This window comes from Pongo abelii, chromosome 5, assembly GCF_028885655.2.
Source record: "Pongo abelii isolate AG06213 chromosome 5, NHGRI_mPonAbe1-v2.0_pri, whole genome shotgun sequence".
Classification (NCBI taxonomy): domain Eukaryota; kingdom Metazoa; phylum Chordata; class Mammalia; order Primates; family Hominidae; genus Pongo; species Pongo abelii.
Window position 1 is genome coordinate 115,997,078 of NC_071990.2, and position 16,030 is coordinate 116,013,107.

Consider the following 16,030-nt stretch of genomic DNA (forward strand, 5'->3'; position numbering starts at 1 on the left):
GATTAGAAGATTTAATATTGCTAAAATGGCAATATTTCTCAAGTTTTTTTATACAAATTAATCCCTACTCTTATATGAACTTAATTCCTACCAAGTTCTCAGAGGACTTTTTGTAGAAATTGACAAGTGAATCCTAAAATTTGTATGGAAATAAAAGGGACATAGACTAGCCAAAACAACCTTGAAAAGAAAGAACAAAGTTGGAGGACAGAGTTCTCAATTTCAAAATTTACTACAAAGCTACAGCAAAGAAGATCGTATGCTTCTGGCATAGGCTACACATATGGATTAATGGAATAGAATCGACTTCCAGAAATAAACCCTTATATTTATGGTCAATGGATCAACAATTTTTTGTAGGATAGGAGGAGTATGTTCTATATATTATTTGGGACATACTTATACCCAAAAAAGGATTTGTTGTTGATTCAATACTAAACTTTTTATGGATGTCCCATATTTTATCTGAAAACACTACCTATTGTTATATGATGATAAAAGAAAGCTTGACAACCAGTTGTAAAAAGTGGTGTGTTGGCATGGTATATGTCAAATCATTGCTTTGCAACTAACTTTTAAGAGATCTCTGTTACCATAATTTTTGAAGAAAAATACAAATTACAGGTATTTATAAGATAAATTTCAACTTCACAAAAAAAGAGAAATACCATACTGTGAATTTTCAAATGCTTATTTCTGTATGACCTAAACATACAAGAATATAATGGGAACAGAGCAAAGTTTTAAATGAAACCCATTTTTTTACTCTTACGTGATCTACACTAGTGATAGAAAATATGTCTTCAATCCTACCTTCAAATCTTCCAGAATTTTTTAAATATAATTTTGAATAAAATGCATATAATTGGACATTTAGGGGTAGAAAAATTTATAGATACATTTTTCCATTATATGCAACACCAGTGCATGTTGGACAATGCTTCTCATCCCAAGACCTTTTTTGAAACATTTTCTATAATTGCAAATGTCTCATCTTTCTTTTAGCTCATTGTATACAATGATATGTACTGCCTTGCTCAGTAATAGAATTATTTACCATGGACAATATAAAATTATATTTTTTGGCTGTATCTTGGGAATACTGGGAAATGACTATTATAGTAAGGTTCACATTTACCTATTGACTCTATACCCTCTGATTTTTTCCTACTTAAAAATTATCCACAATCCAAATAATTTGTATTTACCTAGGCAAAAGGGAAGCTGTTTGAACATTATTGAATTAATAATAAAATAATGGCTTTCAGCTATTTTCACTTTGGGATTCAATTTTATTAAGAGAATATAGGGAGAGATGTACAAATCCATTTCACAAAGCAAGTGTCTTATGTTTTTTACACATTTTAAAATGGGTGGTAAAGATAATTATAACTTTTTAGAGCATCATTATATCATTTAAACTGTTATTGGAGATTCGTGGTTTAATTTGTGTTCTTTATATATTATTTCCATCTACATGATGGAAACTAAATTTATTATAGGTTTGAAATAATGAAAATTGATACAGGGATTATCAAGTCTGTCACATATCAAAATGTGTTTGCCTGAGTTCTGCTACTTAAATATCTTGACCAAGAAATCTATTTATGAGCAATGACTATTAATATATTTTTGAACTACTATATTAAGGAACACTGTTTGGGGAACATGAATCTAATCCAATTTTTTCTTCCATTTAAAATTGGTTGTAATATTAACTATTTTATTTATGTTAGTAATACCACCATTCTTCCATTTTCTCAAAGTAGAATCTTAATGTTATTGTACTTATTAGGCAAAAAGACTAGTTCTTACCATGGAATTGTCCAATTACTACATTTACCAATTCTTGTGAGTCACTTTTGTAGAATACACACATACAAAAAGTCATAAAAACTTTTTTTTTTTGAGGAAGAGAAGAATGTGTATCACACACACTACATGGTGCTAATTCTAGGGGCAAAATTACCCATTATTAGTATTTGAAATTGATTACTAGGATGAAGACATTTAGTATATCATCAAGAAACAACCAATATAAAAGGAAACTGATGTAAATAAACTGTATATTGTGGGGTATGTCAACTAAGAAATTCACAAGCAAGATTATATATGTTTATTCAATGCTGTCTATGAAGACAGCCTTCTGGCCTTACCAATGCCACAGCAATAATTTGAGTTTCTTTTTTTTTTCTTAACTCAAAATAGTCAAACTGTCATATAGTGCATATATTTACATTTTCCTTTAAAAGTAAAAAATAATAAAAGAAAGAAATTAGAAACCAAACCAGATAACATAAAAAACCAATCAATTTATTGTTAGCTTTTTTAGCTCTTCATTCTCTTTTTGGTTTCTATTATTGTGTAATAAATTACCCTAAAACGGAGTAGCCTAAGAGAACAAACATTTGTCTCACACAATTTCCAGTGTCAGGAGCCCTGGAGTGGCTTAGTTAGTTGGTTCTGTTTCAGAATCATTTATGAAGTTGCAGTCAGGATACTGGCAGAGGGTGTAGTCATCTGAAAGCTTAACTGGGGAGGGAAGAAAATTCTTCAAGAGTGCTCACTCACATGACTGTACTTTCTAGCTGCCTGTTGGCCAGCCTCAACTCCTTCCTATGTAAGCTGCTCCAAAGTACTCCTCACGACATGACAGCTATCTCCAGGGCAAATGAGTTACAGAGAGGTAAATTAAGCTCTACTTCATGAAGGAAGGAGTATTAAAGAATTTGGGAGCATATTTTAAAACCACTACAACCTTAAAACTTAGAGTGCTAAAATAAATTCCTCATAGGTCTCTCTGACCCTAAGCTTTTCATTTTAAAATCCAATTGGCACAGAGTAACAAAATTATCTTCTAATAATTCTCCTTTTAAATATTGCTTTTCTGCTTAAAAACTTAACAAAAATTTCCTGTAGCTGTTGCATCAAGTTGATGCCAGTGTCTAATTTCCAGTGTTGCCCATAATCTTTCTAAAGTATAAAGGCTAAATTATAGCATGAACTGATTCTTGTTATAAAATCCCATTTTACGTTAAAAGATTCTACAATTCAGATAAGACATTTCCACAGGGCACTGCAAAAATCAGACTCCTTGCCTTTTATCTTAAAACCACACCCCGTCTTCCTTTCCCTTTTACTCACTGAAATCTTCCTATTCTTCCAGGACTAGCTCAAGTCATATCCTCCATAAGATTTTGTTTACCATTCTCTCCCTGACCTCATTCATTACCTCTCTTCTCTGAATCCACATTGCAGTTAGCACAAGTGCCATTTTTTTCTAGCACAGAATTGTTATCAAATTGTTTCACTTACGATTGTGTTATTCCTTCCAGGTAGAGAGAGAAATAATTTTTTATCATTTTAGTTTCCATAGATGCTTACACATTTTAGGAAATAGAGGAGGTACTCAACAAATTTTTGCTGTTTTATTTCTCTTGAATGTAAGACTGAGGAATGCTTTTGATACGGTTTGTTCACTGAAAAACATAAGAATAAAAAAAAACTACCGTTTTCCACATCTATATCTAATCTCTGTCTGTCTGTCTGTCTGTCTATTTTTTAAGATAGAGCCTTGCTCTGTCACCCAGGCTGGAGTGCTGTGGTGCTATCTCAGCTCACTGCAGCCTCCGCCTCCCAGGTTCAAGTGATTCTCCTGCTGCAGCCTCCTGAGTAGCTGGGATTACAGGCGCATGCCACCATGCCCAGCTAATTTTTATATTTTTAGTAAAGGCTGTCTTTTACCATGTTGGCCAGTCTGGTCTTGAACTCCTGACCTCAGATGATCTGCCTGTCTCAGCCTCCTAAAGTGCTGGGATTACAGGCCTGAGCCACTGCACCCAGCCGTATTTCTTTTATTTCTTCGTTTAATATAGAAATTCAAGCTGTCTAGCTAAAGGTTGTCTTGTGATTCCAGATGCAGATTAACATTGGAAAATAACTCATGGTAGAAAAAAACTATATTCCCAAGCATGAAATTTATAAAATTAGAATTTATCTTGCTTGTGATTGAAACAATATAACTTTTCTGTTCTCATTGTTCTTAAAACTATGGTTAACATAAAGAAAATAAAAGGAATATATTATTTCTATTTCCTCTGGATACTGAAATATAGAATGATTTGATTCCTAAAACGCATAAATTTTACATAGCTCACAGTTTTGTCTTAGTTCAAAAGGGAGTTCTGTGCAAAATGTCTATTTCTCTAGAGGCTTTTTGAGAAAATCTTTGAAAGTATTCATTGCCTGTAGTGCTATTTCTTAGAAAATAAAGTATATTAAATACTGTATTTTACATTTTTACTTATTCCTTTTCAAATTGCTTAAATCTCCTTCCTCTATGTAAGTGGTTATTATAGAGAAATACCACTTTTTTGAAATAATATTGGTTTTAAATTACTTTTTATAATGAAACATTTCAAAAATAAACAAAAAGGATGAGAAGAATATAACGAACCTCCATTTACCCATAACCAAGATTCAACAATTATCAACATTTTGGTAAACTTGTTTCGTCTTCATATGCTCCCTACACATTAAAGACACTGATTATTCCTACAATAAACTTCTATTATAGATCCAAATGGTTTTCAGAATTATAGAATTTTAAAAATGCTAATCTTGTCTGTCCTACGACTGTATAAAATGGAATGTGAGGACTGATAGCATCATACCTTAATCTTCTTACCTTCATATGAGGATAGAGAATCCTGGAGAGGTTCAATTTCTAACTTACCTATGGTCAAATAAATGGTTTTCAAAGTTGGAAGGCAAGTCTCTATTTCCTGCCTTCTCATTTTTTATTTCATGTTTGCTCTGGTCACTAGTTTTAGAAAACTTCCCCAGGAGAAAGTAGCCTTAGAAACAGAGATAAACATCATTGAGGTCTTTGCTACAGTTGCCTAAGCACCCCACCCCAGCCAGGTCCTTCAATCAAAGGCTTATGAAAAAGTTAAGACAAGTACATGTCTTCTTCTGTCCTACGTTTATGACTGTTTTTATTTTTTTGGTAGTATTTTTTAAGTTCTTTTTTTTTTGGTTATACAGTTGTATCATTTCTAAAAAATAATTATGTATATCCATTTTAAAATTGTATACTTATTTTTTTTTTCAATTCTAATTCCATCAACTGGTATCTCCAGAACAATATCTTTCTTTTGTTTCCAACTTTACTTTTATTGTTTGGCAATTAAAAGTAGTGCAAGATTCATAAATACATATCCAAAGCAGTGTATAGTCTTCATATTTTATTTGACGTTTTCAGTTGGAATAAATATCATATTTTTATTAACTGCTTTTCAATATCCGTGGAAATTACTATATGATTTAATATTTAAATTTAATATTACTAGACTATTAGGACATTCTTGGCATATGACCTGTTTTTTTACTGTGTATTATTTGTTCATTGTGTTGATGAAATAGTTCTGTGACTGTTTATTTGTAATGTTTCCATTAATATTTGTAAGTTAGATTTATCTGTGGTTTTAAAATATATGTGCTTGTTAAATATTTTATTATTTTATTCAATAAAAACAAATATAGCATTATGTATCTGGCACTGTTCTAGAAGCTTCATCAATATTAACTGCTTTAATCCTCATGATAGACCTATGAAGAAAATACTATTACCATTCTCATTTTGCAGATTGTAAGATAGAAGCAGAGGGAGGTTAAATATTGCCATTACTTTTTTTGTTTTGTTTTGTTTTGTTTTTTGAGATGGAGCGTTGCTGTGTCTCCCAGGCTGGAGTGCAGTGGCATGATCTCTACTCACTGTAACATCTGCCTCCTGGGTTCAAGCAATTTTCCTGCAGCAGCCTCCCAAGTAGCTGGGATTACGGGTGTGCACCACCAATCACAGCTAATTTTTGTATTTTTAGTAGAGACAGGGTTTCACCATGTTGGCCAGGCTGGTCTCAAACTCCTGACCTCCGGTGATCTGCTGGCCTCAGCCTCCCAAAGTACTGGGATTACAGGATTGAGCCACCATGACTGGCCAAGTATTGCCATTACTTTTAATGGCAGAAACCTTAATTACTTTTGCACCAATCTAATAACTCCAGTAAAAAGCTAGTTGAAGACAGGTTTGGAATCCAGGCAGTTCACAAATGAAGCAATAACAACAACAGAGATTTTCCTCTTCCTTTCCACATTAATTTGGCAGACTTATTCTGTAAATTGATTGGTATATGTTTGAAGGTAATAGTTCCTTGAAATTTTATGAAGGTAATGAGCATATTTAAGATTTTCACAAGGGGAAAAAAACCTGTTTTACTCAGATTTCCAAATTCACTTCTAAATATACAAACAAATTAATCTCACAATTATTTTAATGTCCTGTGCCTTTGGTCATTCACACATTCTCATTTTTATATATTGTGTTGGAGTTTTCATTTTTATTTTTGAATAGGTTAGCTAATGATTTATCTAGCAGATAATTTCTCTGCAAAGAACCACCTCATGGTTTATTTATTAGTCTGCTCTTCTCTATTGGTAAATTCATTCATTTTAGCAACAAAATTTTAATTTATCCTTGGAGAAAGTCCTGATTCTTCTCCTAGTTATATGCTTAAAAAAATCTGTCTCCTTAGTTTAGGTCAGCTTTATGCAACCTTGTCTTGTATCTTCCTCTATGATGCATGTATGACTATTACATAACTAACTGCCTAAAATCTCTTGGCCACATTTCCCTAAATAATATATCCTACCTCTTGAAAAATCCAAAGAGCCCTTGAATCTGCCTTTAATGAACTGCATGTGTGTACCAATAACTAATAAGAAAATTATAGCAGTTGCTTGGACCATTTTCCTTGTCCTAGTGCATCTAGAATATAACTGATCAACCAAAAATTAAGTGGATTGTTATCCATAGTTAACAAAATCCCAAACATCCAATATACATATTCCTAAAACTTATCAGTATTCACAAATTTTGGGGTGCTCTTCAGATAAACTCTTGTCCACAAAAGCAGTAATCATCATGTTGTCCTGAGACTTTCTTTTGTTTGCTTATGGTGTCCCTGGATTAACATGGTGAACTTGAGTCATAAGACTTCTAAAATAAACATTTAATACTAAGAAAGTTTTGAGTCTGAGTGATTGTTAATAAATTCCAATGGATGCTAGCTGATATGTTTTCAGAGTTGGTGTTTACCATATATACCTGGCATTCTTCAAGAAAGTCTAGTATATTCTATTTTTATCAAATAATTACTTCAAGCTCACATTTCTCAAAATTTCTAGATCAGTATCATAATGAGTTGATGGTCAAGTTTGTCCATAACCCTGGTGAAAACAATTATACCGTCTAATTATTGAAATCCTTTCCATGTTGTATCTTTAATCACCTGAAATTAGGGGAGAATCATTCAAATTAGTTAAGCTCTAAAGAGTATGTGAAGGTAGTGTTTACTTTGCATCAGTAAGTGACAATCATGCTCATTTGAGTTTAATATTAAAAACAATGACTGTTTGGCAGATGGTTTAATTTGTCCTGAATATAGTTTTCTGATCCATTTTAGGGCAGTTATTCAGTGTAAAACAGAGCCTGTATGTGTATTTTTCCTGATTTTGTACACACCATTGTGAAGTGACAGAGGATGATGACAATTATTTTGTTAATAAGAACTCTCTAATATTCTGTCTTTGATTTGAGAAAATGTAATTTCTTTCTAAGCATTTTTTACACAGTTGAGTTTATATACCTTTTATTTTGAAGGGTCTTAATACCTCTCACATCAAAGCCAATGGAAATATTAACCTTGCCTTGGGAATTCATTTTCAATGTCTTCTTCCACAATTTAGATATCAGAAAGTCTGTAAGTCCAAAGTTCTTAAGATTTATTTTGAAGGATGCTGGGGAACACCCCAACAACAGGAGAAAATGGAACTGGATTCTGTCAGTTCTCTCTTTCTGTAGGCTCTCTCATATGGAGTGGGATATGAATGGGTTCTATTAATTTGAGTCTACATGCTATTGCATAAACACAGCCAGCAATTTTTAAAATATGCAGTTTGTTGAAATTATAGCCTCTGTTTTCTGCATACATAACAAGTTGGTTAGACTGAATTGCTGTCTGACCAGTCTTTGCCTTAGGTTATACTAAATCATCAATCACACAGTCAAAGTAAGGGTAGGCTTCTTTATTCAGGCATGTAATATTAGAACCACTTAACCTTTGTTGTAAGAGGTAGTCCAGATATTTTCATGAGATAATTATAATGATCATGTGCAACTCACTGACAGGGCCTATCAACTCAAAATTTAACTTAACTACCACTTCCTATGGCAGGAGGAACCTGCCATATGTATTTTCTGGTAAGACTTGGGAATAGGTTGTATCCTAGACCTGTAACCTTTTCCTGGTCTCTCTTTAGTGACCTCATCTGCTGAGATATGAAGGCAAGATTCTCTTCTAATCCTAAACCCTCTACCTGTATGCCAGGCCACCAAAAGATAGTAATGTTATAAAAATATCTAACATTTATGGCACTTACTCTGTGCTATGCCCAAGTGTAATAATTCATTTAATCCTTTCAACAGTCTTATGAGATTGATACTTTTATTTTCATCTTATTTGCAAGTGAGGAAACTGAGTTAGAGTTTTAATTGACCAAAAGTTGCACAGCTAGAAAGTAGTAGGTCTGGAGTCCTACATAGACATCAGTCTCCTGAGTCTGCGCTTGCAATAATTGTATTGTCGGACATCCTGCAATGACAGATCAAGGTATGTTCCTTTAGGCAGAACATCATTGGACCTTATTTCATATCCATTCTTCAAAGCTCTACCTTTTAATTGGATTGATTATTCTAGTCACATTTAATGTTATCATAGATATAGTTAGATTTGCATCTGCCACTTTTTATTTTCTATGTCTCACATCTTTTTTTCTTCCTCTATTCCTCTACTACTTTCTTTTTCATTAAGTAAATATTTTCTGTGTAACATTTTAACTGTTTATTTTTCACTTAAATTTTTTAAGAGTTTCCCTATAGTGTGCCATTCACATCTTATCCAAATTTACTTTAGATTTATACAAAATTAATTTCAATGGGATATAAAATATTATTCCTATATACAGTTGACTCCTGAACATCAAAAATTTGAACTGCACGTCTACTGACACAGAGTTTCTTCCACCTCTGCTACCTCTGAGACAGCAGAACCAACACTTTCTCCTCTTCCTCCTCCTCAGCCTAGTCAACTTGGAGATGATGAGGATGAGGACTTTTATGATGATCCAGTTCCACTTATTGAATTGTAAATGTATTTCCTCTTCCTTATGATTTTCTTAATAACATTTTTTCTTTTCTAACTTACTTTATTGTAAGAATACAGTATATAATATATGTGATATACAAGATATGTGTTAATACATTTTCTATATCATTAATAAGGCTTTTGGTCAACAATATGCTATTAGTTGTTAAGTTTTTGGGGAGTCAAAAGTTATACACACGTTTTTGACTGTGCTGGAGTTGGCACCCCTAAATCTCCCATTGTTCAAGAGTCAACTATTCCCTCTTTTTCCTGCTATTATTGTGCCATTTTTGTTATCATTATCATTATTATGAATATTACATACGTGAAATGGTCACCACTTATTTGTAAGTTTGTTTTTCATGGTTTCACTTACTTGCATTCTACTGTGGCTTGAAACAGTAAATGAAAAATTCTAGAAACAAACAATTCATAAATTTTACATTGCATTGGGTTCTGAGTAGTATGACAGAATCTTGCTCCATCCTTCTCCTTCCTGAGTGGAACATGAAGCATTCCTTTTTGCACAAGCTGTCTATGCTACCTGCCCATTAGTCACTTAGTAGTTGCCTGGGTTATGAGACTGACTGTTGTGATGTTGCAGTGCTTGTGTTCAAGTAACACTTATTTGACTTAAAAATAGGTAGTGAAGCTGTCACAGTTATAATTTTTTTATTATTAGTTATTGTTGTTAACCTCTTACTATGTCTAATTTATAAGCTAAACTTTATCATAAGCGTATACATATAGGAAAAGACATGGTATGTATAGGGTTCTATATTATCCACGGTTTCAGGCATCCACTAGGGGTCCCGGAGTATATCCTTCATGGATCAGGGGGATACTGTAGATCAAAAACCCCCAAATACATGTTATGATTATTAGTTTAGATATTTCCATGACTACTAAAGAAGTTAAGGAAAGAATAAAGAGCAATTGTATGTTTATAGAGTTTGTTATGTTCTGTTTATTTGTTCCTCTGGATTCTAGTCATTATATGGCATCATTTTTACTTCAAGCAAACTTAGCTTCCTTTCACTTTTTTAATAATGTTATTGTCAAATATATTAGATTTTTATATGTTAGAGGTTCAAAAACATAATTATTTATATATTATTTTATGTAACTTTAAAATAGCAATTAAGCAATAAAGGTAAAAATATGCATTTAGATTGTCTTTTGTAATCATGTAATTATCTTAACTGTTCTTTTTGTGTGTATGTGTGGGTTCACATTACTATTTGGGGTCACTTGCTTTTAGCTTAAAGAAATTTCTTAGTATTTCTGCATTTCTTGTTTCTTAGAATTTCTTGTTTCTTCCAGCAACAAATTCTTTCAGTTTTTAACCTGTGAATGTTTACATTTTGGCTTCATTGAGATAGTTTTGCTAGATAGAGTTGCCAGATGACACACCCTTTTCTTTCAGCACTTCAGATATATCATTCCATTGCATTCTGGCCTTTATTGTTTCTGATGAGAAGTCAGCCATCAACCTCATAGGAATTGCATTGTGATGAGTCATTTTTCTCTTACTGCTTTCAAAATTTTATCCTTGCATTTAGCTTTCAACATCTTGACTATAATGCTTCTGGGTGTGGATCTCTGTGTTAATCCTACTTGGAGTTTGTTGAACTTTACTTTTTTTGTTTGTTTGTTTTTGAGACAGGGTCTCACTTTGTCACCCAGGCTGGAGTGCAGTAGTACAATCATGGCTTACTGCAGCCTTGACCTTCCAAAGTCAAGCGATCCTCCCGCCTCAGATTCCCTAGTAGCTGGGACTACAGGCGTGTGCTACCATGCTGGGCTAATTTTTTTTTTTTTTAATTTTTGTTAGAGATGGGGGTCTCACTGTGTTGCTCAGGCTGGTCTCCAACTCCTGGACTCAAACAATCCTCCCACCTCAGCCTATCAGGCTGGTCTCCAACTCCTGGACTCAAGCAATCCTCCCACCTCAGCCTATCAGAGTGTTGAGATTATCAGGTGTGAGCCACTGTGCCTGGCCCTGAGCTTTGGATGTATAAAGGAATGTGCTAGTTCATGATAAATTAATAATTTTTGTCACATTTGGAAAATTATTAGGTATTATAATTTAAAATATATTTTATGCTTCTTTCTTACCTCTCCTCCTGGTACTTTAAAGTACGTGTATATCGCTGCACTTATGATGTCCTACTTTTTTTTCTGCTTCTTTGTTCACCTTTCTTCATTCTTTTTTTCCTCTGTGCTTCTGATTGCACAATATCTATTGATCTATCATCAAGTTTGCTGTTTCTTTCTTCTTCCATTTCAAATTTCCTGTTGAGTCCTTCTAGTGAATTTTCATTTTAGTTATTATACTTGTCACTCCAGAAGTTACATTTGGTTCTTTAAAATAATTTTTAAAAATTATTATTTGTTTATATTTGATAAGATATTACCAAAATTGCTTTAATTCTTTAAGCATAGATTTCTTTAGTTCTTTAAAGATTGCTGTAGTAGCTGTTTTGAAGTCTTTGGCTGTTAAATCAGATATCTGGGCCCTCTCACAGATAGTTTCTATTGCTTGCTTTTGTTTTTTTCCTATTCATGAGTTACATTTTTTTCTGTTTTTTTGCATGTATTATATTTTTGTTGTTAAAAAACTCGAAATTTTATTATAGTTAATGTATTTTAGCAACTTGAATACTGAGTTTCTTCCTGCTCTCAGGGGCTTAGATATTGTTGTTGTTGTTTGCTTGTGTATTAATTTGGCTAGACTATTTTCATAAAATCTGTTTTCTCTATAGTGTGAAGCCTTTGGTGTTGTTTATTAAGAATGGAGCCTTGGGCATGCACACATTGGATAGCATTGGTTATAGCAGAGTTTTCTTTGACTGCCTTATTTCCTAATCATTCTGTTAAGTAGTCTGCCTCATTTGGTAATACACCCAGCTTTTGTCAAAATTATAAAGATTAAAAATGGCAATAAGCAAAGTAAGGGTAAAAGCCTTACATGAGGTATTCAAAAATTTAAAAAAAAATTAGAGAACAGTGAATTAAAAAATTTTATCCAGCTCAATAGTCTATGCTCTGCACAAGGGACATTCTCATCCTCTTTGAACTGTCACAAAATTTTATCTCTTTCTTTCTTTTGTCACTTATGCCATTTTCATCAGTTTGTATGGATGTATAAATTGCTGCTTAAATAAAAGATGCATAAATAGATGAACAATAGCTTATCTCGTTATAACTTAGTCTTGATATATAAGTGCTCCTGCATAAGTGTAGCAGGCCAATGACCAAACTGCTACTTGACTGAGAAAGTAACTCACATATTCACTTGTAAGACTATGTATATATATAGAACCCTGTCCCCATAGTAAACATAATGGATTACATAAAACTTGTAGAAAGTTTGTACATGAAACTTCATAATTATATGGAATTTTATAAATTGTATAAAACTCATACTTTCTGAAAAATTTAAGAACAAAAGTGGATAGAAGTCCCTTGGTTCAAAGTTACATTCCATCTAGCCTCTATCAAGTTCTTTTTACTTTGACTAAGAGGATTTGAACTGATTGGGGCTTTAGAGCTCAAAAACAAAAGATAATATATGCTCTGAACGAGTCAATGAGTTTATAGCCTAGAGCATATCACTGCTCCAAATTGGATTCTGCTTTGCACCTAAATTTAAAAATAAATACTGTCTGATATTTGAAATACAGGCTGCCTGCATTTGTGGAATTCAGTCTGGTCCTGACTCTATGCCTCTATCAACTGTTCCGGTCTGATTCATCTTGAATCAGGCATCATCAGAGAATGCCATGCCTGTGCTCATTGTTAATCCTTGCTGTGAGAATTTTGCATGAGGCCTTAGTTGGGTAAATCTGCTTCTACCTTGTTCCTTGTTTCTATGACCTAGTTGTTACATTTGTACTTCTCTTGTGGTAACCTGCTTAGTATGCAGGACAATTTCTATTTATGGACCCTGACCTGTTCTTATTATTTTCACACCTGAATTGAGTGTTCTGACCCTGAATTCTGGCCATTAGATGGAACTCTACCACCCTTGATAGCTACCTTTGCTGGTGACTGTGTCTTCTGGAACTTCAGTGATCCTGCCATGTCCAGCTTCTACATGTGATCTTGAATTGCCTTTGGTCTTAGAGCCCCACTTGCTGGAGATTTGCATAGACTATGATCAGAGATTAGACTCTGCTTGCCTGTCCTATTTAATCTCCTGTCAGAACTTGCAGCTGAGTCAGCATCTGGTACTTTTTCTGCCCTGGTGAGTAGATCTAAAACCAGGTTAATATTCTCTTCATGTTCAGGTCTCCTATTGGAAATAATCAAATATACCAGATTATTGAACTATGGGAAAGTTTATTCACTACATGTTGATTTGTCAACTACTTATGCTGTCAGACTTGCAAAAGATGGTGAAAAAAAAGAACCTATTATTCTTACATACTTCTAAAAATACTCAAAAGAGATGGTAGATTAAACAAACTAAATACAAAAAATAAAATATAAAAAATATTTCATGGAGTCTGCTGCAGACTATGGATATGTGGAATCTGCGAAAAGCTCTTCCTACTTTTCAGGATGATGCTGTTAGGTTCATTTCAGCAGAGATTATTTCCTACAAAGAGAATGATCTGGAAGAACAAGATTGCTTGGGTTGGATATAAGTTGACCATGAGATATAAAGGAAGACATTGGAAATATTTTGAATAATTTGCGTGAGGGAGTGTATTAAATATAAGTGTACAACAAAGAAAAACACCTACATCAGTTTAGGAAGTAGCCAGGACCACTGTCTCTGGGAATCAGACTAACATATGAACCTTAGCTCTGCCATTTTATTAGCTGTAAGATTTGGGGTATTTTACTTCACCTTTTTAAGTCTCCTTTTCTATATCTGTGTAAAGGGAATAGCAACTGTATCTCATGGAGCTGAAAGGTCATATGAGGAAGCAACCATTATGCTCATAGGTATGCACTGCATGTGCTAGAAACTGTCTTTATAACTTTACATTTAGAAAATCATATTAGGATGCTTAGTACTGTTGTTTTGCCTTCTAGATATATTAACACCTTTCTCCATTTGGTGTTGGCCTCAAGAAGCTGACATTTGTGGGTTACATGAATGAATTCTGTTGTCCTCTGGCTTCCAATTTTCTTGATACAAAGAGAGGATCCAGGAGGGAAATTGCCAGATGGAGCAGAGAAAGATCTGGGGTATTTATTTTTCTGGATCTCTCTCTCTGACAGGTTATTTCTTTAGTTTCTTGTTTCTTGCCCCTTTCGGTTCAGGAATGATAAAGTCATTTCTCTCCCCCTACACCCTATCTCTTTCTGAGTGTGTGTGTGTGTGTGTGTGTGTGTGTGTGTATGAATGTGTATTATATATGTAGTATGTATATATGTGTGTATGTACGTATATATATGAATACTTATATGAATATATATAGATATCTATATATAGATATATAAGTATAGCTGTAGATAGATTTAAGTATATATATGTATAATATGTATGTGTGTGTGTGTATATATATATATATATATATATATATATGGAGAGAGAGAGAGAACAGAGAGAGATTTATGTTTATTTTTTAGAACTCAATTTTTGGCATTAAGAAATTTACTTGCAAGATTTTAAGGACTGCCATGTCCAAAATCTGCAGAGTACGTAGGCAGGCTGGAGACCCAGGGAAGAGAACCTTGCAGTCTTGAATTGAAAAGCACTCTGTATGGAGCAGAATTCCTTCTGGTGCTCCAACACTTCCTATTGACAGGGCTGGCTGAATAATTTGTGGGGCCAAGTGTAAATAAAAATGTGGGGGTCCTTGTTAAAAAATTTATTTAGAATTTCAAGATGGCAACAATAGAGCATTAAACCAAGTGCAGGGCACTTAAACACAAAAATCGTGCAGCTGTAGAGATCAGAAGCCCATGAAGCTAGCTCTGCCTGTCAGTTTCCCTGAAACTTGCCTGTACATATAAACCTCTCCTTATCAAACATTATTCATTTAACCTATATATGTGTTTAATATGCTTACTGCCAGCATCCTGATGTGGACAATTAGAATGAAACCAAATAATAGGATTTGAGTTCAAAGCTCCATGACCCTAGAATTTTTTCATTTAACCTATATTTTTGGTGACTTTCATTATCAGAAGAATAGTCATTAAAACATTTTGAAAAATGAAAGTTTCTAATTCATGTAACCTGGGAAAATTTATATAGAGAAGGAAGATTTATATCTACTGATGCCTAGGGCCATAATTATACTAAGTGAGCATGCATTTATTTTATACTTACATTTATTTACAACATATAAATGTTCTTTGATCTACCAAATATTCATATATACAATTAGAATAGTTACTAATTTTTTTTAATTTTATTATTATTATACTTTAAGTTTAGGGTACATGTGCACAATGTGCAGGTTTGTTACATATGTATACATGTGCCATGTTGGTGTGCTGCACCCATTAACTTGTCATTTAGGATTAGGTATATCTCCTAATGCTATCCCTCCCCCTCCCCTGATATCACAACAGTCCCCGGAGTGTGATGTTCCCCTTCCTGTGTCCATGTGTTCTCATTGTTCAATTCCCACCTATGAGTGAGAATATGTGGTGTTTGGTTTTTTGTCCTTGTGATAGTTTGCTGAGAATGATGGTTTCCACTTTCATCCATGTCCCTACAAAGGACATGAACTCTTCATTTTTTATGGCTGCATAGTATTCCATGGTGTATATGTGCCACATTTTCTTAATCCAGTCTATCG